A 27,856-nucleotide genomic window follows, 5' to 3' on the forward strand; every position below is an offset into this window, starting at 1 on the left:
GGCAAGTCAACTTGGGTGTTAAACTCCTTTCTGGATATCATGCATCGCATCTTCCGTAACACTCTGTTCCCACGCATTGGCGACAAGGACAAGGTCCATGCATATCTAGTGGACATGTTGCTCCTGTGTGCAGAGGCATGTTCTTCTCAGACTTAGCCACTTGATGTCTCACACATCATGTGGTGTGAGCTTCGGTTTGCGGTGTTCACTCACAAGGTACCTATCTATGGACCGTACCTGTTTCTGCTGCTCTCCACCACTTGGGAGAAGATGTACCCGGGTGATGAGTTCCTTGCTCCAGACTGGATTCGCCATGAGTCCATCAGCCTCCGCGTCAAGCCCAACTGGGCCAACACCACTACCCGTGCTGAGGCCTCTTCTGCTAGGAGGGCTGCTGGTGAGGAGGCGGCTGCTGCTGAGGATGTTGCTGAGGACCGTGCTGCTAGGTCCACCACTCCTACCTCTGAGCCGTCATGGGCCAAGAAGCTAAAGGACAAGATGAAGACTCTCTTCTGCATGCAGGCAAAGGGACAGTATAGGGCTCACGTGGCAGACAAGGAGAGTCGCCGCCGTGACAAGAAGGTTATGAGGCTCTTTGGGGAGGATGTGTCTGGCGGGTCTGAGGACATCATCACACCTGAGGGGTGGTGGCAAGCAGGGATACAAGTGGACCAGTTCAGAGGATGACTTCGAGGAGACTATCCCCACCGCTGAGTCTGACGAGGAGCATGAGGAGCAATGGGATGACTTCTCTGCCTGAGCCAGCCCGTGTGTGTAGGTGTCCTCTCTGCCTTTTTGGCGTCTCGATGCCAAAGGGGGAGAGAGTGTAGGGATTTGCGTTGTGTCGTGCTTGGTGCGTTTATTTGCTTTGTCTTTTGGACCTCGTTTGTGCTTGGTTGCTCTTGTTTGGTTTGTGCTTTCGAGACCTTTCCTCATATGGTGTAAGACATATGCACTTTATCTATCGTAGTTAACTTATGTGTGTGCTATCTTGTCTAGTGTTAGATATGCCTTGTCTCTATAATATAGGGGGAGCTTTGATCCTAGTATTCGTGTGTCGTGCAGTCCAAAGCACTCATCTACGTGGCACACATCTAGGGGGAGCCCGTCTATATTCTAGAGAGGAGGGGTTTGCATTTACTTAATTTTATTTTCCTTGTGCAAATCCCGTATTGTCATCAATCCACCAAAAAGGGGGAGATTGTAAGGGCATATTTATCCCTAAGTGTTTTGGTGATTGATGACAACGCATTTACGGACTAATCGTGTGCCTTGAGTATTCCAGACACTTCATTGCTAGGCACAAGACGATTGGGTGCCCCTCGAAGACTGATGAAGACGGCGTCTTTTGTATGTTTCTTTTTGGTGGATTTGAGTCGTAGGAAAGCTGTAGTATTAAGAGGGGGTCCGCGTTGGAAAGGTTTGGGTGGAATCATCACGTACACGTCTCCTTCTTGTCCCCTCCTTTTTCCTTGGAGCTTCCTCCGTTTTCTTGCCTCCCTTGTCTGGCTGCTGTGGTTGGTCACGGTAGTACTGCTCCCAGGAAAACGATAGTACCGTAGGCATCCGCGATAGTACCGCGCGGTGGAGCGGTAGTACCGTAGGTGCCCACGGTAGTACCGCTCCCCTGGAGCCGCACTACCGTTGCCCACCAGGCTAGTGCCGCCCCTTTGCGGTAGTAGGGGCGGATGTAATTTTTTACATCCGCACCTACCGCGGTAGTACCGCTTTCGCCGAGCGGTGGTACCACGCTATGCATTCAGGCAGTAGTACCGCCCCTCGGCAGTACTACTGTGTCGGGTTTTTGCTACTTCCGTTTCTTTGCGGAAGTAGGCACGGAAGTTCCCTTCCCCCTGGCTGGGGTGTTTGCCTTGCGGTAGTACCGCAATGGGGGGCGCGGTAGTACCGCGCGTGCGGAAGTACCGCCCCCAGCTCCTGCGCGTCTGTTTATCTTTTCTGTTGCTGGGGTTGCGGCAGTACCGTGGGTCAGTATGGTAGTACCGCACAGCCGTGCGGTAGTACCGCTTGGTTGCAAGCAGTAGTACCGCGCGCCCTTGCGGTAGTACCGCTGGCTGCGGGCTGGTTGGTGGGTAACGGTTGGATCCTTTTCCCACACTATATAAGGGGTCCCCTTCTTCCCCGTTGACTCACCTCTTCCACCCCCAAGCTCCATTATTGCTCTAAGCTCCATTTTCGCCCGATCTCCCTCCCTAGCCGACCAAACTTGTTGATTTGCTCGGGAGTGGTTGAGAAGGCCTCGATCTACACTTCCACCAAGAGATATTTGATTCCCCCACTAATCCCTTGTGGATCTTGTTACTCTTGGGTGTTTGAGCATCCTAGACGGTTGAGGTCACCGCGAAGCCATAGTCCATTATGGTGAAGCTTCGTGGTGTCGTTGGGAGCCTCCAATTGAGTTGTGGAGATTGCCCCAACCTAGTTTGTCAAGGCTCGGTCGCCGCCTCCAAGGGCACTAATAGTGGAATCACGGCATCTCGCATTGTGTGAGGGCGTGAGGAGAATACGGTGGCCCTAGTGGCTTCTTGGGGAGCATTGTGCCTCCACACTGCTCCAACGGAGACGTACTTCCTCTCAAAGGGAAGGAACTTCGGCAACACATCCTCGTCTCCACCGTCTCCACTCTTGGTTATCTCGTGCCTTTACTTGTGCAAGCTTATTTGTTTCATATATCTTGCTTGCTCGCGTTCCTATCCTTGTTGCATCATATAGGTTGCTCACCTAGTTGCATATCTAGACAACCTACTTTGATGCAAAGTTTAAATTGTTAACGAAAAGCTAAAAACTGTTAGTTGCCTATTCACTCCCCCTCCTCTAGTCAACCATATCGATCCTTTCAACGGAGGAGAACATTACCAGGTGGTGCCTCCTTAGATTTCTCTAGTTCAGCGGTAGCAACAGCTAGCTGGGTCCGACACTTTTCTAGCTCATGGGACAACATGTTGTTGTTCTCCGTGAGTGCCTGATTATACAATGATCCTTGAATTAGTTGTTTCAACTGCTTCAAGTCTCGGGGGCTACTGGTGTATGATTGCCAGTTCTATACAATGCATACTTACCCGCATATCTTTCAAATGCTAGTCAGTGGCTCTGGCAAGCCCATCCTGAGCAGCTCGGATGTACGCATCAGCCGAGCTGAAGGCATCGAACGCCTCACTAGTAAAGCTGGGGTCGCGAAGAGTGGCCCTCCGTTGCCGATGATTCATGGCGCTCTCTACTTCAGAATTCATGACGGATACATCATCCGAATCCCCTAAAGGAGGACAATCCGGCGTCACTCTCGTGTCAGCCCCCGCCCTAGAGGAAGGTTCTGGAACCTGATTGGTGGAGGCACGACCGGTAGGATCCCCGGACATAGTACGGCGAACACTCTTCCTGATAAAACACAGCGGACAATGTCACAGTTCGATGTGACTGCCAGGGGCGTATTCAAAACCATACCTCTTTGATGAAGGCTCGGCCTGGTTGTCATTTTCCATCCTCTTCGAAGATTCGCCCGGCGCAAGCGCTCTCTTACAAGATGCTTCTAGTGTAGCATGGCGCGCCGAGCGCCTCCCCTTGGGAGAACGAGACAGTGCGATGGGTGAGGCATAATGAGGAAGCTCTTTCGGAGGAGATGTCTCCTGACTACTTACATATGGAGGAAGGAAGGAGGCCAGGATAATCAGCCATGATTGCCACTTATGTGCCATCATAGCTCGCCTGGTAGAAGACTCCCTCTTTGAGCTCTACAAATATGTCCGGATCCTCTTCGAATCCGAGATTAAGGTCCCGGTTGTGGTTCTCTCGCTGTGGAGCGGGGCTATGGATCCCCGCGATAACCTTTTGCCATTCCTGTCAAAAATGGACGGGTTAATGTCAATTAAACATGACTTAAGGAGAGGATTGAGTAAGGTGGTGGGATTAAAACTTACCCAGTTAGGGGGATTGTACATGGAGAATCCCTCTTGGCGCTTAAGATGGGTAAATTACTCTTTCTCCCCTTTGTACAGATCGGCCAATATTGCGGCCAGGGCAGCAGGGATGTTCGGGACCTTTTGTCCACAGCGTGAGGCGTCATCTTCCCCGTTGTAATGCCACATAGGGAGCCCTATGAATTGGAGTGGCTGAACACCTCGCACTATGAAAGTTTCCATTACCTTGATTATTGATAATCCGGACTGGGCGAGTGTCCTTATCTTGCCCATTAATTGTTGAACTTCCGCGCTATCTTCCTCCTCGAGGCTCCGAGGGCGCCAGCTGTGGCGTTTCCTCAATGGGGCGCTGGAAAATTCGGGAAGGCCCATTCGGACTGGGTCGGGGAAAGCGATATCTTCAATATAAAACCACTCCGAGGGTCACTCTTCGGACGCCTTCTTCGGTGTGCCGGATAGGTATCTGGTCCTGGCTATACGCCATATCTCGGCGCTGCCCACCTCGAATACAGATCCCTTTGGGAGCGAGGGACGAGGTAGAAAAGCTTCCTCCATAACTCAAAATGGGCCTCACAGTCCAGGAATAGCTCGCAAAGAGCAGCAAAACCTGCAATGTGCAGGACAGAGGCCGACGTAAGATTGTGCAGTTGGAGGCCGTAGTACTCCAGGAGACCTTGGAGGAAAGGGTGGATTGGAAATCCGACGCCTCTTAATAAAAAAGAGACGAAGAACACTTGTTTCCCCCTGGTTGGATTGGGGAAATTTTCCGCCAAGGCTTTGCCAGTGAAAGAGGTTAATCCTGCTCGAACGGGGACTCGATCCGTGGGGGGGAGAAATCCCTGCGTTTGGAGCTTAACCAACTGTTCAAGCGATACTGAACATCTTTCCCAATCGCCTTTTTCGGAGCCACAAGGGCGGGAAGAGGAACCGGGAGAGCTAGCCATGTTTGAATGGTTTTTCCTCCTAGCGAGCTCTAAGAATTTTCTGCCTGGTGTGGAAAGGCATCTGAGATCCAATCCCTTTAAATAGATGCCTTTTTTACATGGCTGGGGTGTTATGTGTAAAAAATACTCTGACCTTTTGTATTCGCTCGACACGTGGAAGCGGAAGCAACGGAGGCGCAGAAGCGGAAGGATATGACATTAAATGAAAATCCGGGTATAACTCTTCGGGTCAGATGCTTTGAAGTATTTGGAGGAGGAACCCGCCTTGCAATGTCGAAGACAATCTGCGTGTTGGACACATCATCATTGAAGCCTGGTTCGGGGGCTACTAAGGGAGTCCTGGATTAAGGGTTCCTCGGGCGTTCGGGCTATGTGACGTGGGCCAGACTAATGGGCCATGAAGATACAAGACAGAAGACTTCCTCCCGTGTCCAGATGGGACTCTCCTTTACGTGGAAGGCAAGCTTGGCGTTCGGATATGAAGATTCCTTCCTCTGTAAACTGACTCTGTACAACCCTAGGTCCCTCCGGTGTCTATATAAACCGGAGGGTTTAGTCCGTAGAGGCAATCTTTATCGTACCTGCTAGACAACTAGGGTTTAGCCATTACGATCTCGTGGTAGATCAACTCTTGTAACCCCTATACTCATTAAAGTCAATCAAGCAGGGCGTAGGGTATTACCTCCATCAAGAGGGCCCGAACCTAGGTAAACATCGTGTCCCTTGTCTCCTGTTACCATCGATCCTTAGACACACAGTTCGGGACCCCCTACCCGAGATCTACCGGTTTTGACACCGACACATACCTCCCTGAGCATTTCGAAGACCTCGGGGCAGATATTCAATTACTTCATCTCCTCCTAATTCTTCAGGTTGGCCAACTCCAATGCCTTCTTCTGCTGCAATGTCAAATTGAAACATAAAACAAACTAAGCATCCTCTTACAAACATCTACGAGATCGTTAATATTGAATTGCATAATTGGATTAAAATAACAACACATGATTAAGGGGATTCCGATTTGTTTATCATGATTTTCAAAAAAATCTGAAACAACCTACATTCAAGACTAAGATTCAAAGAAGAAGATTCACCATACAGAGAGATGAAGATTGACATGAACAAGTTCAAATCAATCTGGGGCCTAATGTTGGGGACATAACCCCGTGATATAACCCACCCTGAAAGGGCTGGGTTAGGATGCTGGCTACTCAAGACGACGAGCCTCAGACAAGCCCAGATAAAGATACAAAGCTAAAGAGGCGACTTATCAGATGAGCCAGATTGAGCCCAAGGTCAGAAGATGGTGCGTGGCCCAGAAGTGTAAGTCACCCAAAGGCGGCTTGCCGTGGAAGGCAAGGAGACTTAGGATTAGGGTCGGTCACGAAGCAAGACCCGACACGGACTCTTGTAAACTGGCGGCCTCGACCTGTATATTAAGGCGAGTCTCCGGCATAGATTAGACAGGTTACAATCAATCCAGTACTAGGTCTCGCGATTCCGCTTCCTCGTAAGCGATACTCGAGTAATAAGCAGAAAGGCAGGAGTAGGTTTTTACCTCCATTGTGAGGGGCCGAAACTGGGTAAATCGTGTCTCTCGTCCCGCTCAACCCCGACAAGCTAATCACCATTCCAATGGCCTGATGCTTAAGTCCTAATTCTAGGACATCTGTCATCACAGAACCACGACAGTTCGGGTAGGTCCGATTTAAGTCCTGTAAACAAAATTTTACTCTTTGACCGGTGCTAGAGATGCTTTTATATCGTTTGTTGTCGTGGCCTTATTTGTTAAGCGGTGCGAAAGTCCGTTTCAAGAATACACTGCTACCCACATTGATTATTATTTCTTTTTTTGTGGGTTCATTGATTATTATTTCTGGTAGGGTACTAGATATATACACACGCAACAAATGGTCACGTCACTGCCAAAAACTACATGCATCCATCCCAGGCACAAACAAGCAGTTATTTTCAGTTTGTCATCTTGCACAGATAAGCAATGGACACAACGCTTTTGTTCCGTTGCATCATCCCCGTCACATCACATGCATGTACCCGATAGCTCATTCGGATAAAAGATTAGGGGTGTTTGGTTCCAGGTAGTTTTTTGTGTTGGGATTAGAAAAAGTCCCTAGCAAACTAAACAGGACTTATTTGAAACGTTTTGCTAAAAATCCTTAGAAACACCTTTTGAGAGTCTTTTTAAAAAAGTTCTAGTAACTAGAAAAAGTTCTATGACTAGACAACCAAACACCACCTTAGTCTGATATCTCTCAGATAGCGAGACCCACGATCTAATCCAGCATATTCCACCGATCTGTCAGCAGTCAACACTCGTCACGCACGGCGCGGATGGACACGCAAAGACTTGCGTTCGTCGCCGAGCAGCATGCACATGATTAGCCTGATCATAATGAGAGTATTATAGATAGTATCATACATGTCAACTAAACAATGTTGACGAGGTGGCATAGAATTAAATGAAGAAAGAGATGCTTGAATATCATATCATGATACCGTATCATATTAAATGATGTACTACTCTGTGTCATGCATGGCAATAAATGTAGTCCTATATGATAACAACATATGATACCATGCATTAAGGATGTAGTATGATACACTAGTATCATACGCATGATGTTAGTATATGATACTCCCCATTACAACCAGCCTTAACCAGTACTCCGGTTGCTCGCCAATCCATCGATGACCACGTCGGCAGGCAGGCAGCAGCCCGGCCGACCGAGACAGCTTCGACAGCTTGAAAAGGATAAAGTCCATTTAAAACCCTAAACTTGTAGAGGTTGGGCGAAACGAACCCTCAAGTCGAAATCCTGATCGATTGCACGCTGAACTACGCAATCCCCCTTGCATCGTTTGGCAAACAGGGATTGTCGACGTGGCAAAGGATGGCCGGGATCCGTGGCATTTAGCACGGCGCACATTCTGCTCCCCATTGGGCCGGCCCGCTATAGTCTTTTTTCTATTTCTTTATTCATTTTGTCTATTTCCTTTTTAATCCATTTTACTTCTCTTTTATATTTATTTTTTGTTTTGTAGAATTTGAATTTTGTTCGAAAATTCAAGAAAAATGTTGAGAATTTCAAAAAATGATCACATTCTTTATTTTTGCTTACAATTCAAAAATGTTTACCAGTTCTAATAAATATCCGTGTATTAGGAAATATGTTCGCCTTTCAAAAAATGTTCGATTTCAAATTTTGTTCGGGGGTATGAAAAAAAATCCTATTTCGAAATTTGTTCTCACTTTTTTTAATGTTCCTATTTTCAATTTTGTTCCGGAGTTTCGAAATTTTAAAAATCATGGTGCTTCAAATTTTGTTTGCAATTTTAAAAAAATGTTCCTGTTTTCAAATTTTGTTCTAGAGTTCCAAAATTTTAAAAATGATCGTGCTTCCAATTTTCTTTGGGAGTTTCAAAATTGTTCGCAAATTTTAAAAATATTCATGTTTTCAATTTTTGTTCTTTCGTTTCAAAAAAGTCCCTGTTCTCATTAATGTTCGCGTAGCAAGAAATTGTTTTGGAATTTGAAATATGTTTGCATTTTCAAAATAAATGTTCTTGTTTTCAATTTTTTGGGGGAGTTCAAAAAATGTTGCCGTTTCCAAACATTGTTTGAGCTTGCCAAATTTTACTCACAGTATTTAAACGTGTTTGCGGTTTCATACAACAGTCATGATTTTTTAAATTTTAAAAATGTTCAGGCCCAGTGCGCAGGGCGCCTTGGCCCACCAGCCAGATGAATCCCAGCCACGTCAACGTTTTCATGCTTCAAAGGATGCTAGGTTCGATTTAGACCGAAATTTCATAATTCAGGGTACAATCAACCGGAATTTCGACTAACCTCTACAAGTTTAGGGTTTAAAATAAACTTTTTCCGCTCGGAAACGAAGCGGATAACACAGCGAAGACGCCGGCCGCGCACGCGACGCGTCCACGTTACCAGCAAACAGCTGCGCCCACATATCCCATCGTAGCTTTGCCCGCCGCGGACATCCCCCACTAAACTAGTAGGAGTGGTAGAAGAAACGAGATGGACCGACCACCAGTTTTTGGATTGATTTGAATTGCTTACCACATATATCACATGGTAGACCGACCACCAGCTAGCCCGGCCTGTATGCACAACGCGGATAGGCAAAGCCTCTACACCGAATTCCTTCGGTTGCTACAGGAAATGCTCTAAAATCGGCGTCGTCGGCGGGGTGGGAGCGCGTGCGGCCGCGGTCAACGCGCGCCGCTGTTTTCCAGGGTGAAACCAGCCGCGGATCCAGCACACCCCGCGCAGCTGATCGATCGGCGCGCCCTGACACGGTAACATCCCCTCCAATCTGTCCCGGCGCGGCGGCGCCCGTGAGCCCGAGGGCGCTGCACGTATGCGCGCCCGGCCCGCTCGCGCCGTGCCGTCCCTGTGTGTACTGTGAGGCTGTGAGCTGCCGCTGCCCGTTGCGGTAGACTCATCAGGCCAGGCCTTGGATCATGCGCGTACGCAAAGCATCTCCGTTTGGATATTTGCTGCAGTGCAGCCGCCGGCACTTGCATAAAATTGTTGGACCGACCCGCCGTGGCGACATGGATCATCAAGTGCACGGGGACACGAATAATAATGCATGCGTGCAATTCTGGTCCGTAGTGCGTGCGCGTTGTTTTTTTTTATCTCCATGCATGAGTCACGATCGATCCGAAAGCTCATCAAGATGATCAAGGACCAGGACTAGTTAGGTACTCCCTCCATTTTTATTTAGTTCACGTATTAGTTTTGGTCAAAATCAAGTTTTATAAAGTTTGATAAAGTTTATAGACAAAAATATTAGCATATACAATAAAAAATCAATTTCATGAGAATCATTATTGAATGTACTTTCACATCATATAGATTTGTTATGTTAAATGTTCATATTTTTCCTATAAACTTGATCAAATTTTACGAAGTTTGATTTTAATCAAATCTAGTATGCAGAGTAAATAAAAATGGAAGGAGTACCTCAAATCTGCCAGACAACGAGACCCACACGACCCAGTCCATCTTTCAGGACTCGTCCCTTACGCAACCGGGCGGCATGATCGAGCTAATATTCACGCCCGCCGGTTGCGTCGCCGGCGCAGCGATCACCACGCTGGCCCGGTCGAGACGGCCACGCTGCTTGCGCAGCTCCGATCACGGCGAAAATGCGGGCGGCGCACGCGACGTGCGCACATCTATTGATCCCGTCCTAGCAGCTCTGTCACGGTGGCCCGAGTTGCCAAAACGGCAAAGGTATCTCTCTTTCATTTCATCATCATTATTACTCCCTCCGTTTCTAAATATTTATCTTTCTAGTCAATTCAAATTGACTACCATATATATCCGTATGTAGACATATTTTAGAGTGTAAATTCACTTATTTAGTTTCTTACGTAGTCATTTGTTAAAATATCTAAAAAGATAAATATTTAGGAACGAAGGGAGTAGTAAACAAAAACAAGTTTCATTAAAGAAGGACAAGATCACTGATTATTAGTCCCAATGCCAACTCGCCCTCCGATCCGGCCCAATTGCTTTCGCTCGGTGGTTGGCGCTGCGAGGCAGGCCAAGGCCTCGATCGCCGCCGGCGACAGGCCAAAACCAACATGGACGATAATTGAAAAGCCGCATGCATGCAACCAAAGCTTCGAAAAAGTTAGGCTGCCCGTAATGGAAGTATCATAAATAGTATCATGCATGCCAACTAAGCAATTTAGATGAGATGGCATAGAATTAAATGAAGAAAGAAAGGCTTGAGTATCATATTATAATACCATATTATATTAAATGATGTGCTACTTTGTATCATGCATGGCAATAAATGTAATCCTCTATGATACTCCCTCCGATTCTTTTTACTCCGCATATAAGATTTGGTCAAAGTCAAACTTCACAAAGTTTGACCAAATTTATATAAAAAATATAAACATCTACAATACTAAAACTATATAGTATGAACATACGTTTCATGGTGCATCTGATAATATTGATTTCATATTGTGAATGCTTATATTTTTTAATATAAAGTTAGTCAAACTCTACAAAGCTTGACTTTGACCAAACCTTATATGCAGACTAAAAAGAAACGGAGGGAGTACTAAGAAGGTGTTTGGATACTCTCTAGTCATGTGACTAGTAGTAGATAGACTAAAAGTTTTTAGTCAGGCCCTGTTTGGAAGGTGACTACTACTAGTCAGCATTAAATGTCTCAGTATTAAATTCTTCTCTCTCCCTTCCATTTATCTCTCTTCTCTCCCTTGTGCAACAGCAACTACCGCTATACTCCCGCGCAAGGAAGGAAAGCAGCAAAGTCCTGTTCCTTTTCTCCCTCACGCCATGCAACAGCAGCTCTCAATACCTTTTTTTTCTCTCCTCACGCAAGCAACACAAGCACCGGACTATCCCTCACGAAATTGTCCCATAAGGAAATCAAAACTGTCCACACATAAGAAAACTAAAATTGTCCCATAACGTTACATGTTGGAAACGAAATAAATAACATCAGAAATTTCTCAACGCCTGTTGAACAAACCATCAACAATCGTATCTCTCACTCGATTCATATCCACTGAATCTAGCTCCATTTCTTCACCCCTAGTGTTACGACGTCTCCTCCTCCTTGTTTCCTCAAGGAGAGGTTGATAACTCTCATCATTGTCACACCTATCGAATTCCTTGTCCGCCAAATGACTTTCACGAATAAAATTGTGCAAGGCCATGCATGCCACAATAATTTTTGTTTGCTTGCGTAGAGGATAACTTGGTACTTTGAAAAGAATCCTCCACTTATTTTTCAAGACTCCAAAACAACACTCAATGACATTGCGTAGTCTAGAATGAGTATAATTGAAGTGCTCCTTTTTACCTCTCGGCATGGTGCCTTGATGGAACTCTTGAAAATGATACTTTTGGCCCCTATACGGTGCAAGATAACCCTGTTTGTTGGGGTAGCCCGAGTCAACAAGATAAAATTTCCCTGTTCATGGCAATGCATTTTAGCAAATGTCAATGTAAGGCATAAAACTATTGTACCGAGTATCAAGTTTCATACCTGAAGGTGGATGTGGAAACTTGTGATCAAACCGGCTAAGAGCATCCTTGAATGGCCTCATATCATGGACCGATCCAGGCCACCCCGCAAGCACAAAAGTGAATCTCATGTCGAAATCACACACAGCCATAACATTCTGACTACAGTAACCATGTCTGCTTAAATACTGTGGAACCTTGTTTGGTGGCACCACAACCGGCACATGAGTCCCATCTATTGCTCCAATGCAATCATTGAACCATGGGTACCACTGAGCACCTCTTAACCTTTCATGGACAACTCTAAATTCAGGATCTCGTGGCTTAATGATGTCAATGGAAAGCTTAACCATACATTCCAAAACTTTGTTAAACTTTCTACTGACTGTCTCCATGGACCTGATAAACCGATTCTCAGCATGTCTAACAGATTGGGGAGATCCAACTATATATAAAAAGAGAGCTAAACTCTCAACTGATGACATTTTCTTGGTTGACTTCAGTCCATAAGACTCCACTAGCAGATTATGTAGTTTATCAAACACCGGTGGGTACATCCTAAACATTTTGTAGCAATCTGTTCTGTTTCCTAGAGTTCTCACTACCCATTCATATCCAGACTCTTTAGCTTTTAAAATTCTCCTTTCCCCTTTAACCATGAAACGATCCATGTAGTACATACCAAACATGTGGGCGACCATACCTAGTTTGTTGAGCCTCTGCCGCCTCAATTGAAGTAGTGCTAGCACTCTATTGGTCCTTGTATATTCTTCTTCCTCATCACTAGAGTCATCATCTTCATCAGTCCTGTCCTCATCACTAGACTCATCATCTTGGTCTGTACTGTCCTCATCACTAGATTCATCCTCATTCTGCAAGAAAAGCACAAACAAATAGAAATCATGAAGTCTACAGACATAATGAACATATCATCAACACATGCAAATACACAGATCGGTAGATAATAATTTGTCCAGAAACATAATGATTAAGGCCACATTAGTCCACAAATCATGTCATCCACGACTCAAGACACAAGAGGACACACATGACTCAAGACACAAGAGGACACACATGACTCAAGACACAAGACTAGCTGACACAGATCATTCTGCCTTCATATCTCGCCATCTGCTGCATACATGTTCTTTGCCCTGCACCATCTCTTCAACCATATCAACCTAGCTTCAGGGGTCTTCATGTTCTGGAAGACAGTTCTGTTGTGTTTCTCCTTGAATAAATCACAAGCAACAAAGTACTCAACTGACTCTTCTGATGCTCCACACTCAATGGCAAGGTTCTGACAGTTTTTTACTGACTGAGCACGTTCCTCACTTCTCCTAACCTTTTCATTGCCTTGGTTCACAAGAGCCTGCAAAATAGAGTCTGTTTTCTCACTTTCCTTCTCCAACTTAGTTTCAATGTCCTTCATATATTTTACAAATGGACCCCGAGTTTTGCCTTGAGTACGAGGCATGTTGTCTAAAGTTTTGCTTCTCTTTGAAGGACTATTAGCTATACTCCTTAACTCTGAGCGGCTCCCTCTCTTTTGAGTGTTGGTACTCATAGGGCTCGACACAAAGCCTTCATTGCCATCCAGGTCATCATCATTATTTAACTCCAAACAATCTTCTGTCCCAGGAACATAAGCAGATGAACCATCCACAGCGACCTCATGAAATATCTCATGTAACAGGGGCATATACTCAGGGTTACCATTTCTAAATTTCTTGAGATTTGGTCTGTCCTGAAAAGAAATAATAGAAAGAAATCAGCATATATATCTTCTGTCATTGGAACATAAGCAAAAATGAACACTTGAAGGAGAGGGAGCAAGAATATAAGCAAAAATACCTTGATTTCTTTCTCCCACCAATCTGCAGTTGCCGTCACTTCGCCATCTAAGCCGCGGCCGCAGCCGGTTTGCTGCTGCAACCATACCCAATCATTGTACAAGCCCTTCAAGTTAGTTATTTTGTTCCTGAATTCCCTGCCTGGATGCCACAGCTTTGCCCTTTCCCAATATTTCTCCCTCATATTCTTGTACGCCTGAGGGCTCCAAACTCTACCAGCGTAATTGCCAGCATCTATTTCCTCACAAGCTATTTCACATAAAGTCAATGTATTTCTGTCTGTCCAGTTAGCCTTGCTTTTTGGCCTCTATTAAAAAAATGTATGAGAAAATAGAACAAGTACTATTTCAGATACTGTACTATTTTTGATAAATATGACAGAACAAGTAGCATGAACAAGTATTTTCTTTCATTTGTCCAAACTGAACACCTTGCTGTAGTTTCTACTTTCTACTTTCCACTTAACAAGCTGTAGTTTCTACTTTCTACTTTCCACTCAACATACATTCATTCAAGCAAACACAACAATTGGACAAATATTGTACCTGGATATGCTGGTTCAGCATGCTGTCGTCTTCCTCTGCCTGAACATCTTCTTCAGCTGGTTCATCTTCTTCATCAACATCTTCTACCATGATCGGTGCTGCCTGCCGCTACCTGCCGCTGCCTGAGCGACTTGAACCAGCACCACCTCGTCCCGACGTCGCGACGACCTGCTTGGCACGACGATCTGGGGCCCTCACTGGGGGGGAGACCTTGGTGAGGTGGACGACCCTGCCGATGCGCCACGCCGTCCGTCCGCTGGAGGGGCACACCATGGCCGGCCGCACTCCCGGGATGAAAAAGGTGCGTGTATATGCCCATGTTGGGGTAGGAGGCGGCGATGGTGGAGTTGCCGTTGAGGTCGATGTTCTCCAACCCGATGGGAGCGCGGAGCCCCCCGGCCACCGAGCCGCGGCCGAGCCCCCCGGCCACCGAGCCGCGGCCGAGCACCCTGCCACCGAGCCGCGGTTGAGCCCCCTGCCACCAAGCCGCGGCCGGCGGATCCCCGGAGACGAGGGGGCGTCATCCCCCACCCGTCCTCGTCGATGTGGTGCACCGCAGCACCGGAAGACGCCGTCTGCGAGAAGAAATCGAAGGGGAGTTCGTCGTCGCTGTCCATGGTACGGACGCGGGAGCGCGGCGCAGCGGAGTGCTGCGGGCGCGGCACGGCGGAGCGCTGCGGGCGCGGCGGGAGTACGGACACGGGAGCGGCGCGGCGGAGTGCTGCCGCGGCGGCGGAGTGCGGCGGCGGTGGTGGAAAGGGAAGCGGCGGAGTGGAAAGGGGAGCGGCTGCCCCCTGCTTGCGTGCGAAGGGGATGGGGCGGCAGATGCGTCGCCCGCAACAGGATGGGCCCGCCAATTAATTAGAGGAGAGACTTTAGTCACTTTTAGTTGGGGGTGGGGTGACTAGGGACTAAACTAGTTTTAGTCACCCATTAGTCAGAGGTGTTTGGAGGTTTACTGACTAAAAGTGACTACTACTAGTCTCTAGTCTCCGGTCACTAGTGATCCAAACACCATCTAACATATGATACTATACATTACAGACGTAGTATCATAGACTAGTATTATATGCATGATACTAATATATGATCCTCACTATTACAATCAGCCTTAAAATAACGGGGAGATTCCATTCCATTCTCAGGGTAGCTTGCCATTTTCAGCCTGACCAACCCGATGCAGCCAGCCAGCCGTGACCACATCAAGAGTGGCTAAATTTCGTGTTTTGACCATTTTTAAAATCTGATCAAGATCTGACCCTGCCTTATAATTTTTTTAGAATCTGATCATTTTCTTAACGTCAGGGTCCATGACGGTAGGGTTGCACGTCCTACCGCAAAATAAATTAAGTATGAAACACAGTGCGTGCTCGCGTCTATCGCCGGACACCTTGGCGGTAGAGGTGCACAAGCTACCGTCAGCCTATTTGGCGGCAGGGGTGTTTCCTACCGCCATGGACCCTGACGGTAACAAAAAGATCAGATCCTGACACTTTTACAAACTGAGGTCAAATCTCGATTAACTTTCAGATAAGGGTCAAAACATGAAATTTTGCCACCAAGAGTAACTAGCCAGTTGATGCCAAGGAATGATTGTCGGTTGGGTTTGTCACACCGCATTTAACTCCCAGGTTGTTTCCTTCCGTGGTTCCCCTCCTGCCATTGGACTCTAGCTACCTGCAAGTTGGCCGTGTCGTGTGGACCTGTGGCAGTGCTATTGCTACTGCTAGCTACTGGCCGCGTTGCTTGCTAGGACTGGGACTGGGAGCACAAGCGTGAGGAGTTTGCCGGGAAAGAAATTAAGGGAAGCAAGCATATTCTAGAGCTGGTGCCTAGCTAGTAGAACTTGAGCGGCAGCCGGCATGGATCAGCTTGACGAGCAGTCCTTCCTCGACGAGCTCATGTCGCTGCGCCGGGAGGAGGCGCCGGCGCTGGCTCCGGCTCCGACTCCGTGGCAGGCGTATCCGGGCAGCGCCATGATGACGACGAGCGAACTTCTCTACTATGGTGGCGAGGACGTCGCCGAGGCGAGCAGCAGCATGGACTTGGCCGGACCGTTTCTTCCACAGTCCATGGTGCGCCACCGCATCGGCCGCACGAGGAATTCAACTTCGACTGCCTCATCGAAGTGTGCAACTCTTACAGGAGCTGCGCCGGCGTCGTCCTTGGGCCTGGGGTCGTCCACGGGGCTGGCCAGGCGCTCGCTCAGGATCCACTGCACGACGCCATGGCGGAGGACGACCCGAGCGGCGGCAACCTGCATCGCGGTGGTGGGTCGTCGTCGTCCCCGGTGCCGTTCATATTCGGAGCAGGAGGCGCCGGGGAGAGCTCGGAGATGACCAGGGGTGTCTTCTCCGGAGCCCACCCTAGAAGCAAGCTCAACGGCGGCACCACGTCCAAGAACCTCATGGCGGAAAGGCGGCGCCGGAAGCGTCTCAACGACCGCCTCTCCATGCTCCGCTCCATCGTGCCCAAAATTATCAAGGTGTGTGGCAAGTCGCAACTCGCACTGTCCTGTGACCTAATAATTAGTTAATTAACCTAGCTAGTGATTTCTTAATTTCTATCGAGTACCAGCTATGAATTTGAGTTGTGGACCTCGATCGAATCAATCGATCAATCTGTAGATGGATAGGACCTCGATCCTCGGGGACACCATAGACTACGTGAATGAGCTAACCGAGCGGATCAAAACCCTTGAGGAGGAGATCGGCGCCACGCCGGAGGAGCTGAACCTGCTGAACACGAGCAAGTTTGAAGTCTATATGTTCTTTCATTTGAGAGAAACAAAAAAGAGAAATCTTTTTATTGTAAGTTAGTTGAAGAGCACGGATCTCAAAATAATGTTGGAGGGCTAAAGATAAGAGATTCCATATAGCTCGGCCTACAGAGAAACTTTACGAGATGCCAATGAGGAATTCCACCAAGGTACACACATCGCTCAGGCAGCCACACATCAAATCACCTAGTTCACGATGATGCTCCCTAATTTTGAGGTTCTCTAGTTTATTTAATTGAGGTGTTCAATTTAGATTTGATTCATAATTTTGACCAGGTGTTGCTTTATAATATAAAGCGGGAGAAAATCTTTTTTCGTATAATTTTGACCAGGTCAACAGTATCTCAAGGAGCTCTTTCATTCACTTGAGGACTTCTATTTTAGATTTGATTCACGATTTTGACCGAGTTAGCGATTTTTCAAATTAATTGGCACCAGCCAACCTGCAAACACAACAGTCCCATGGACCCTCTCACCAGTGGCGGACCTACATAGGGGGAAAACCGTGTCATGGCCCGCGGCCCGCCCAGCTCCCAAAGAAAACAATGCAAAGTATGAGCCTGACCAGGCCATTTTGAAAAAAATTGGGTGATATTCTATAGATTGGCCCGACCTGCACTTAGTTTGTAGCTCCGCCACTGCCTCCCACTACTAAAAGAAGCATCATATAGTATATACATGCACCAATGTAAGAAATTTCCTCACATCAGTATGAGTTGATTAGCAGACAACACAAAATCACACCGTTAAAAATGCCCATAGAAACACCGTATTATATATATAAAAATAAAATACACTCCATCTTCCTCACGCGCGAAACCAATTTTTATCTATATGAAATCCTAACAAACAAATGACGCGGTGAAGCGTGCCCAACCCTTCTAGTCTGAACTGATTGTTACCCACCCAGTTTGTCATCGAGAAGTAGGGCAATGGCGAAACGAGGACCGGCATCTGCTATGCCACAAGCCCTGGCGTGCTGATCTTGACGGTGAGTGCTCTAGAGGTGCTGGGGCTGAAAATTGAGCAGTGCGTCGTCAGCTGCTTCGGCGACTTCACCATGCAGGCATCCTGCTCACAAGTCACAAGTGAAATATTAATAGTGTAATTTTTTGGTGGAGCTAAATTTTCCACTAATTTCTTGGCCGAATCCTGAATGTACATGTTTTTTGCACTATTATAATTCAATCGTCGATGCATGGTGTGTGGTGTTTATAGGAGGAAGGGGGGAGCCGAGTGACAAGCACCGACGAGATCAAGCAGGCACTATTCAAGAGTGCAGGCTATGGAGGAAGGTGTCTCTAGATCAGTCGAGCACGCCAATTCATCAAGCATGTAGCAGAACAAGGTGCATGTAATTCTGTAATCGTCAATGAGTTCAGTGTTTGCATATATTTACTTGATATGTTTCGAAAAATATCTGCATGAGTCAACCATGCAGTGTTTATGTTAAATTTTTGAATAGTAGTACTATCTAAAGCTCAGCTTTTTGTGACCAGATTGTAATAGTTGGGCGTGTGTCCGTGAGTGTAATGCATGCATGTATGGAGTGGAATATTGGGATTTGGCCGACATGAAAATATACCAACCTGTTGTTGCATTTGGTTGGGCACTGTTACAGCTTTTTGTTTCTTGTGTATGTTTAGCTGTTTCCTGACAACAATTGTTCGTCAAGTTTTGTCCTGGGCTATACGAACTCAGTGGTGTAGGATTGGGTACATATATGGGCACATATGAACAAGCCCTGCCGAGTACCTCTCGTACTTTACACACAGTGGTCCGTTGATTCCTTCCATGTTTGGAGAATTGTGTGACCGTGCTGTGTGCATTTTACACCAATACTAACATACTGATTTGCACATATACTGTGTTGAAATCGTTATTTCATGGTCTTATCCAAAGCGATACAAACTGGAGACGAACATCCACGCACGGGGATGCAAACTCTCGACTGCTATGTTGATGCGATAGACATTGAGAGAAATTGTGAGTTGAAAAATCGATGAGTGAAATTGAATTTCATGTTAAACCTATAACATTTATAGATGCTCCCTAGTAACTTCTTGGTATAGATACTTTCCACTGCAGCTCCGAGTTAATTGTTCAGACCCAGAGTACAAATATTTTTAAATGTGGAATTGTATGCATACTTCTGTTATAATTCGTGCATGCAAGCTACTCGAGCATCTGTTTTTGCGTGTAATCACCTAGCATAATTATAATAAACCATAATCTGACTATATTGAATAAGTAAAACATGTATAACAGATAGAAAATGAAGATGTATTGGTGTGGAGAATGGTCTATCGTGCATCCTACGTGGACGTTGATGAAGGAAGTACTCCCTCCTTTTCGATTTATTAGGCTCATCTCATTTTTTTGGTTTTTCCATATTATAAGTCTTAGGCTTCACTTCTTTTAACCACATGTTCACATTTCAAGGTGCATTAAATTGATGCTTGCATGGATTAAAAGAAACCAACCAATGCATGTAACCATTCCTACTCATTTAGAGGTCATCCATGCATACACTGTAGTTAATGTAGATTAAAGTATAAGTAATTTTGTAAACTACGAGACAAATTCCTCCACTCACCATCTACCTTGGTTGATGAGATTTCAGATTTAAGCCCTATAAACCGCAAAGGAGGAGTATTAATCCCATCTAGGTCTCTCTCGGTGTGTGCCCCCTAGGTATATTGATACGTCCATTTTGCATCATGTTTTCCTACTGTTATTTATCATGTTTTTATGCATAATCATGCGTTTTGGAGTAATTCTAATGTCTTTTCTCTCATAATATGCAAGGTACACACAAAGACGGAGAATTCCGGCAGCCGGAAATCAGGACCTGGAAAAGCTACATCAGGCCACCTATTCTACACAACTCCAAACAAGATAAAACTTTACGGAGATTTATTATGGAATAAATGAGGAATATTGGAGCCAATAAGTACTAGAGGGGTCCCATCAGGTGGGCACAACCCACCTGGGCACGCCAGGGAGCCCAGGCACGCCCTGGTGGGTTGTGCTCCCCTCGACCCATCTCTGGTGCCTATCTTCTGGTATATAATTCATTTTGACCTAGAAAAAATAAGGAGAGGACTTTCGGGACGGAGCGCCGCCGTCTCGAGGTGGAACTTGGACAGGAGCACTCTTGCCCTTCGGGGAGCGATTCCGCCGGGGGAACTTCCCTCCCAGAGGGGGAAATCATCGTCATCATCATCACCAACAACTCTTCCATCTTGGGGAGGGCAATCTCCATCAACATCTTCAACAAAACCATCTCATATCAAATGCTAGTTCATCTCTTATGTTCAATCTTTGTACCGGAACTATAGATTGGTACTTGTGGGTGATTAGTAGTGCTGATTACATCTTGTAGTTGATTACTATATGGTTTATTTGGTGGAACTATATTTCATTACAAATTATCTTGCTATCAAACTACTCCACTACTTACAATTTCAGCACTTGCAGACATTACCTTGCTGAAAACCACTTGTCTTTCCTTCTGCTCCTCGTTGGGTTCGACCCTCTTACTTATCGAAAAGAGCTACAATTGATCTCGTGTACTTGTGGGTGATCATGGCTATTTTCTAGCGCCATTGTCGGGGAGTGAAGCACCTTTGGTAACTGGAATTTGGTAAGGAAACATTTATATAGCATGCTGAAATTTACTGTAACTTGTTACTATGGAAAACAATCCTTTGAGGGGTTTGTTCGGGGTATCTTCACCACGACCGAAACCACAATTAGCTACCCCTCAACCTACTGCACCTACTGAAAATATTGAATTTGAAATTCCTTTGGGTATGTTAGAGCAACTGCTAGCTAATCCTTATGTAGAAGATGGAACCGAACATCCTGATATGCACTTGATATATGTGGAAGAAATTTGTGGATTGTTTAAGCCTGCAGGTTTACCCGGAGATGAATTTAAGAAGAAGGTTTTCCTTATCTTTGAAGGGAAAAGCATTGGCATGGTATGGGCTATGCGATGATATTGGATTTTGGAATTGGAATCGACTGAAATTGGAGTTCCACCAAAAAAATTATCCCATGCATCTAGTTCATCGTGATCGGAATTACATATATAATTTTTGGCCTCGTGAAGGAGAAGTATCGCTCTAGCTTGGGGGAGTCTTAAGTCAATGTTATATTCATGCCCCAATCATGAGCTCTCAAGAGAAATTATTATCCAGAACTTTTATGCTCGGCTTTCTCGTGATGATCAATCCATGCTCGATACTTCTTGCGCTGGTTCTTTTATGAAGAAGACTATTGAATTCCGGTGGGATCTTTTGGAAAGAATTAAATGCAACTCTGAAGATTGGGAACTCGAGAAGGTAAAGAGTCGAGTATTAAGCTCAAGTATGATTGTGTTAAATCTTTTATGAATACCGATGTTTTTCAAAAGTTTAGCACTAAATATGGACTTGACTCTGAGATTGTAGCCTCCTTTTGCGAATCATTTGCTACTCATGTTGATCTCCCTGAAGAGAAGTGGTTTAAATATCACCCACCTATTAAAGAATAAATTAAAGAACCGGAACTAGCTAAAAGAGAAAACTATACTTTATAATTTTGATCAAGTTGTTCCTACTGCTTATATTGAGAAACCACATTTCCCTGTTAGGATAATGTAACATGCTAAAGTTTCAACTATGGTCAACAAAAGTTATATTAGAACACCTAAACCTGATGAACAAATTAAAGTAGAGCCTAGTGTTGCTATAGTTAAGGATCTCTTGAAAGAAAATATAGATGGACATGTTATTTACTTCTGTAATGAAGCTACTAGAATTGCCAAACCCGATAAAATGGATAATCATAGACCCATTGTTGGCATGCCTGTTGTCTGAGTTAAAATAGGAGATCACTGTTATCATGGTTTATGTGACATAGGTGCTAGCATGAGTTCTATTCCCTTTACTTTATATCAAGAAATTATGAATGATATAACACCCGCTGAAATAGAAGGAATAGATGCCACTAGCTATCAAACTTGCCAATAGAGACACCATCACACCACTTGGGATTGTTAGAGATGTTGAAGTCTTGTGTGGGAAAATAAAATACCCTACTGATTTTCTTATTCTTGGTTCCCCACAAGATGACTTTTGTCCCATTATCTTTGGTAGACCTTTCTTGAACACCGTTAATGCTAAAATAGATTGTGAGAAACAAACTGTCGGTGTTAGTTTTGGTGATGAGTCTCATGACTTTAATTTTTCCAAGTTTAGTAGAGAGCTTCATGAAAAAGAATTGCCTAGTAAGGACGAAATAATTGGTCTTGCTTCTATTGCTGTGCCTCCTACTAATCCACTAGAGCAATATCTGCTAGACCATGAAAATGATTTACATATGCATGAAAGAAATAAAATAGATAAGATTTTCTTTGAACAACGTCCTCTGCTTACACACAATTTGCCTATTGAAACTCTAGGAGGTCCTCCTCCACCTAAAGGTGATCATGTGTTTGAATTAAAACAATTGCCAGACACTTTGAAATATGCTTATCTTCATGAAAAGAAGATATATCTTGTTATTATTAGTGCTAACCTTTCAGAACATGAAGAAAAAAGATTATTGAAAGTTCTAAGGAAGCACCGAGCTGCTATTGGATATACTCTTGATGATTTAAAGGGCATTAGTCCCACTCTATGTCAGCACAAGATTAATATGGAACCTGATGCTAAACCCATTGTTGATCACCAACGTCGGTTAAATCTGAAGATGAAAGAAGTGGTAAGAACGGAAATATTAAAACTTCTAGAAGCAAGTATAATCTATCATATAGTTGATAGTAGATGGGTAAGTCATGTTCATTGTGCCCCTAAGAAAGGAGGTATTACTGTTGTTCCTAATGATAAGAATGAACTTATTCCACAAAGAATTGTTACAGGCTATAGAATGGTAATTGATTTTAGAAAATTAAACAAAGCAACTAGAAAAGATCATTACCCTCTGCCTTTTATTGATCAAATGCTAGAAAGATTATCTAAGCACACACATTTTTTCTTCCTTGATGGATACTCTGGTTTTTTACAAATACATGTTTCTCAACCTGATCAAGAAAAGACCACTTTTACTTGTCCCTTTGGAACTTATGGTTATAGATGTATGCCTTTTGGTTTATGTAATGCACCTGCTACCTTTCAAAGATGTATGTCAAAGAAGTGTCTTCTTTTTGTAGTGCTCTCTAAACATGTGGACATGTTTTTGATTTCGGTTTTTCGCTTGAGGACAAGCGAGGTCTAAGCTTGGGGGAGTTGATACGTCCATTTTGCATCATGTTTTCTTACTGTTAATTATGATGTTTTTATCCATAATAATGCTTTTTTGAGTAATTCTAATGCCTTTTCTCTCATAATATGCAAGGTATACACAAAGAGGGAGAATTCCGGCAGCTGGAAATCTGGACCTGGAAAAGCTATGTGAGGCCACCTATTCTGCACAACTCCAAACAAGCTGAAACTTCATGAGGATTTTTTATGGAATATTTGAGAAATATTGGAGCAAATAACTACCAGAGGGGGCCCACCAGGTGGGCACAACCCGCCTGGGCGTGCCAGGGAGCCCAGGCGCGCCCTGGTGGGTTGTGCTCACCCAGGCCCACCTCTGGTGCCCATCTTCAGGTATATAGGTCATTTTGACCTAGAAAAATTAGGAGAGAACTTTTGGGATGGAGAGCCGCCGTCTCGAGGCAGAACTTGGGCGGGAGCACTTTTGCCCTCCGGCGGAGCGACTCCGTCGGGGGAACTTCCCTCCCGAAGGGGGAAATCATCATCATCATCATCACCAACAGCTCTCCCATCTTGGGGAGAGCAACCTCCATCAACATCTTCAACAACACCATCTCATCTCAAACCCTAGTTCATCTCTTGTGTTCAATCTTGTTACCGGAACTATAGATTGGTGCTTGTGGGTGACTAGTAGTGTTGATTACATCTTGTAGTTGATTACTATATGGCTTATTTGGTGGAATATTATATGTTTAGATCCAATATGCTATTTAATACCCCTCTGATCTTGAGCATGATTATCATTTGTGATTATTTACTTTTGTTCTTGAGGTCACAGGAGAAATCATGTTGTAAGTAATCATGTGAACTTGATATGTGTTCGATATTTTGATAATATGTAGGTTGTGATTCCCTTAGTGGTGTCATGTGAATGTCGACTACATGACACTTCACCATATTTAGGCCTAAGGGGATGCATTTTGGAGTAGCAATTAGATGATGGGTTGCGAGAGTGACAGAAGCTTAAACCCCAATTTGTGTGCTATTCTGTAAGGGACATATTGGATCCAAAAGTTTAATGCTATTGTTAGAATTTATTCTTAATACTTTTCTCGTAGTTGTGGATGCTTGCGGGAGAGTTAACCATAAGTAGGAGGTTTGTTCAAGTAAGAACAACACCTAAGCACCGGTCCACCCACATATCAAATCATCAAAGTGCCGGGCACGAATTAAACCAACATGGTGAAAGTGGCTAGATGAAAATCCCGTGTACCCTCAAGAACGCTTTGCTTATAATAAGAGACAATTTTGACTTGTCCTTTGCCTCAAAAGGATTGGGCTACCTTGCTGCACCTTTGCTACTATTATCGTTACTTGCTCGTTACAAATTATCTTGCTATCAAATTACTCTGTTACTCTCAATTTCAGCACTTGCATACATTACCTTGCTGAAAACCACTTGTCATTTCCTTCTGCTCCTCGTTGGGTTCTGATACGTCTCCAACATATCTATAATTTTTTATTGCTCCATGCTATATTATCTACTATTTTGGACATTATTGGGCTTTATTATCCACTTTTATATTATTTTTGGGACTAACCTATTAACCGGAGGCCCAGCCCAGAATTTCTATTTTTTTGCCTATTTTAGGGTTTCGAAGAAAACGAATATCAAACGGAGTCCAAACAGAATGAAACCTTCGGGAACGTGATTTTCTCACCGAACATGATCCAGAGGACTTGGACCCTACGTCAAGAAACAAAAGAGGAGGCCACGAGGTAGGGGCGCGCCTACCCCCCCAGGCGCGCCCTCCACCCTCGTGGGTCCCCTGTTGCTCCACCAACGTACTCCTTCCTCCTATATATACCTACGTACCCCCAAACGATCAGATACGGAGCCAAAACGCTAATTCCACCCCCGCAACTTTTTGTATCCATGAGATCCCATCTTGGGGCCTGTTCCGGAGCTCCGCCGGAGGGGTCATCGATCACGGAGGGCTTCTACATCATCACCATAGCCCCTCCGATGAAGTGTGAGTAGTTCACCTCAGACCTACGGGTCCATAGTTACTAGCTAGATGGCTTCTTCTCTCTTTTTGGATCTCAATACAATGTTCTCCCCCTCTCTTATGGAGAACTATTCGATGTAATCTTCTTTTTGCGGTGTGTTTGTTGAGACCAATGAATTGTGGGTTTATGATCAAGTCTATCTATGAACAATATTTGAATCTTCTCTGAATTCTTTTATGTATGATTGGTTATCTTTAAAAGTCTCTTCGAATTATCAGTTTGGTTTGGCCTACTAGATTGATCTTTTTGCAATGGGAGAAGTGCTTAGCTTTGGGTTCAATCTTGCGGTGTCCTTTCCCAATGACAGTAGGGGCAGCGAGGCACATATTGTATTGTTGCCATCGAGGATAACAAGATGGGGTTTTCATCATATTGCATGACTTTATCCCTCTACATCTTGTCATCTTGCTTAAGGCGTTACTTTGTTTTCATGAACTTAATACTCTAGATGCATGCTGGATAGCGGTCGATGAGTAGAGTAATAGTAGTAGATGCAGTCAGGAGTCAGTCTACTTGTCTCAGACGTGATGCCTATATACATGATCATACCTAGATATTCTCATAACTATGCTCAATTCTGTCAATTGCTCAACAATAATTTGTTCACCCACTGTAGAATACTTATGCTTTTGAGAGAAGCCACTAGTGAAACCTATGGCCCCCGGGTCTATCTTCATCATATTAATCTTCCAATACTTAGTTATTTCCTTTGCTTTTTTACTTTGCTTTTATTTTACTTTGCATCTTTATCATAAAAATACCAAAAATATTATCTTATCATATCTATCAAATCTCACTCTCGTAAGTGGCCGTGTAGGGATTGACAACCCCTTATCGCGTTGGTTGTGAGGATTTATTTGTTTTGTGCAGGTACGAGGGACTCGCGCGTAGCCTCCTAATGTATTGATACCTTGGTTCTCAAAAAGTAAGGGAGATACTTACGCTACTTTGCTGCATCATCCCTTCCTCTTCGGGGAAAATCAACGTAGTGCTCAAGAGGTAGCAAGAAGTATTTCTGGTGCCTTTGCCGGGGAGTCTATGCAAAAGTCAATATACCAAGTACCCATCACAATCCCTATCTCCCGCATTATATTATTTGCCATTTGCCTCTCGTTTTCCTCTCCCCCACTTCACCCTTGTCGTTTTATTCGCCCTCTCTCTCTCTATCCTCCCTCTCTTTTCCCGTTTGCCTCTTTTTGCCCGCTTGCTTTTTGTTTGCTTGTGTGTTGGATTGCTTGCTTGTCACGATGGCTCAAGATAACACTAAATTGTGTGACTTTACCAATACCAACAACAATGATTTTATTAGCACTCCGATTGCTCCTCTTACCGATGCTGAATCTTGTGAAATGAATACTGCTTTGCTGAATCTTGTCATGAAAGATCCGTTTTCCGGCCTTCCTAGTGAAGATAACGCTACCCATCTAAATAGCTTCGTTGATTTGTGTGATATGCAAAAGAAGAAAGATGTGGATAACGATATTGTTAAATTGAAGCTATTTCCTTTTTCGCTTAGAGATCGTGCTAAAGCTTGGTTCTCGTATTTGCCTAAAAATAGTATTGATTCATGGAATAAGTGCAAAGATGCTTTTATCTCTAAGTATTTTCCTCCCACTAAGATCATCTCCCTTGGAAACGATATTATGAATTTTAAGCAACTTGATCATGAACATGTTGCACAAGCTTGGGAGAGGATGAAATTAATGATACGTAATTGCCATACTCATGGTTTGAATTTGTGGATGATTATACAAAATTTTTATGCCGGATTGAATTTTGCTTCTAGAAATCTTTTAGATTCGGCCGCGGGAGGCACTTTTATGAAAATCACTTTAGGATAAGCTACTAAACTCCTAGATAATATTATGGTTAATTATTCTCAATGGCATACTGAAAGATCTACTAATAAAAAGGTCCATGCGATAGAAGAAATTAATGTTTTGAGTGGAAAGATGGATGAACTTATGAAATTAAATTTGCTAGTAAAAGTGTTTCTTCTGATCGTAAGGATACGCCCTTGTCTACTTTGATGGAAAATAATAATGAATCTATGGATGTGAATTTTGTTGGTAGGAACAATTTTGGTAACAATGCTTATAGAGGAAATTTTAATCCTAGGCCTTATCCTAGTAATCCCTCTAATAATTATGGTAATTCCTACAACAATTCTTATGGAAATTATAATAAGATGCCCTCTGATTTTGAATCTAATATTAAAGAATTTATTACTTCGCAAAAGAATTTCAATGCTTTGATTGAAGAAAAATTTCTTAAGATTGATGAGTTGGCTAGGAACGTTGATAGAATTTCTCTTGATGTTGATTCTTTGAAACTTAGATCTATTCCACCTAAGCATGATAGCAGTGAGTCTCTCAAAGCCATGAGAATTTACATCGATGAGTGCAAAGAAAGAACTGCTAGGATGCGT

At 44.4% G+C, this 27,856-nt stretch overlaps 2 pseudogenes; one reads left to right on the forward strand and one right to left on the reverse strand.

Annotated features, from left to right (window-relative positions):
- Window positions 1–13,050: 13,050 nt before the first annotated feature.
- Window positions 13,051–14,948, reverse strand: LOC119298395 (annotated as a pseudogene).
- A 1,245-nt stretch (window positions 14,949–16,193) lies between these two features.
- Window positions 16,194–18,415, forward strand: LOC119298397 (annotated as a pseudogene).
- Window positions 18,416–27,856: the final 9,441 nt, after the last annotated feature.

Source organism: Triticum dicoccoides, chromosome 5A, assembly GCF_002162155.2.
Source record: "Triticum dicoccoides isolate Atlit2015 ecotype Zavitan chromosome 5A, WEW_v2.0, whole genome shotgun sequence".
NCBI classification, from domain to species: domain Eukaryota; kingdom Viridiplantae; phylum Streptophyta; class Magnoliopsida; order Poales; family Poaceae; genus Triticum; species Triticum dicoccoides.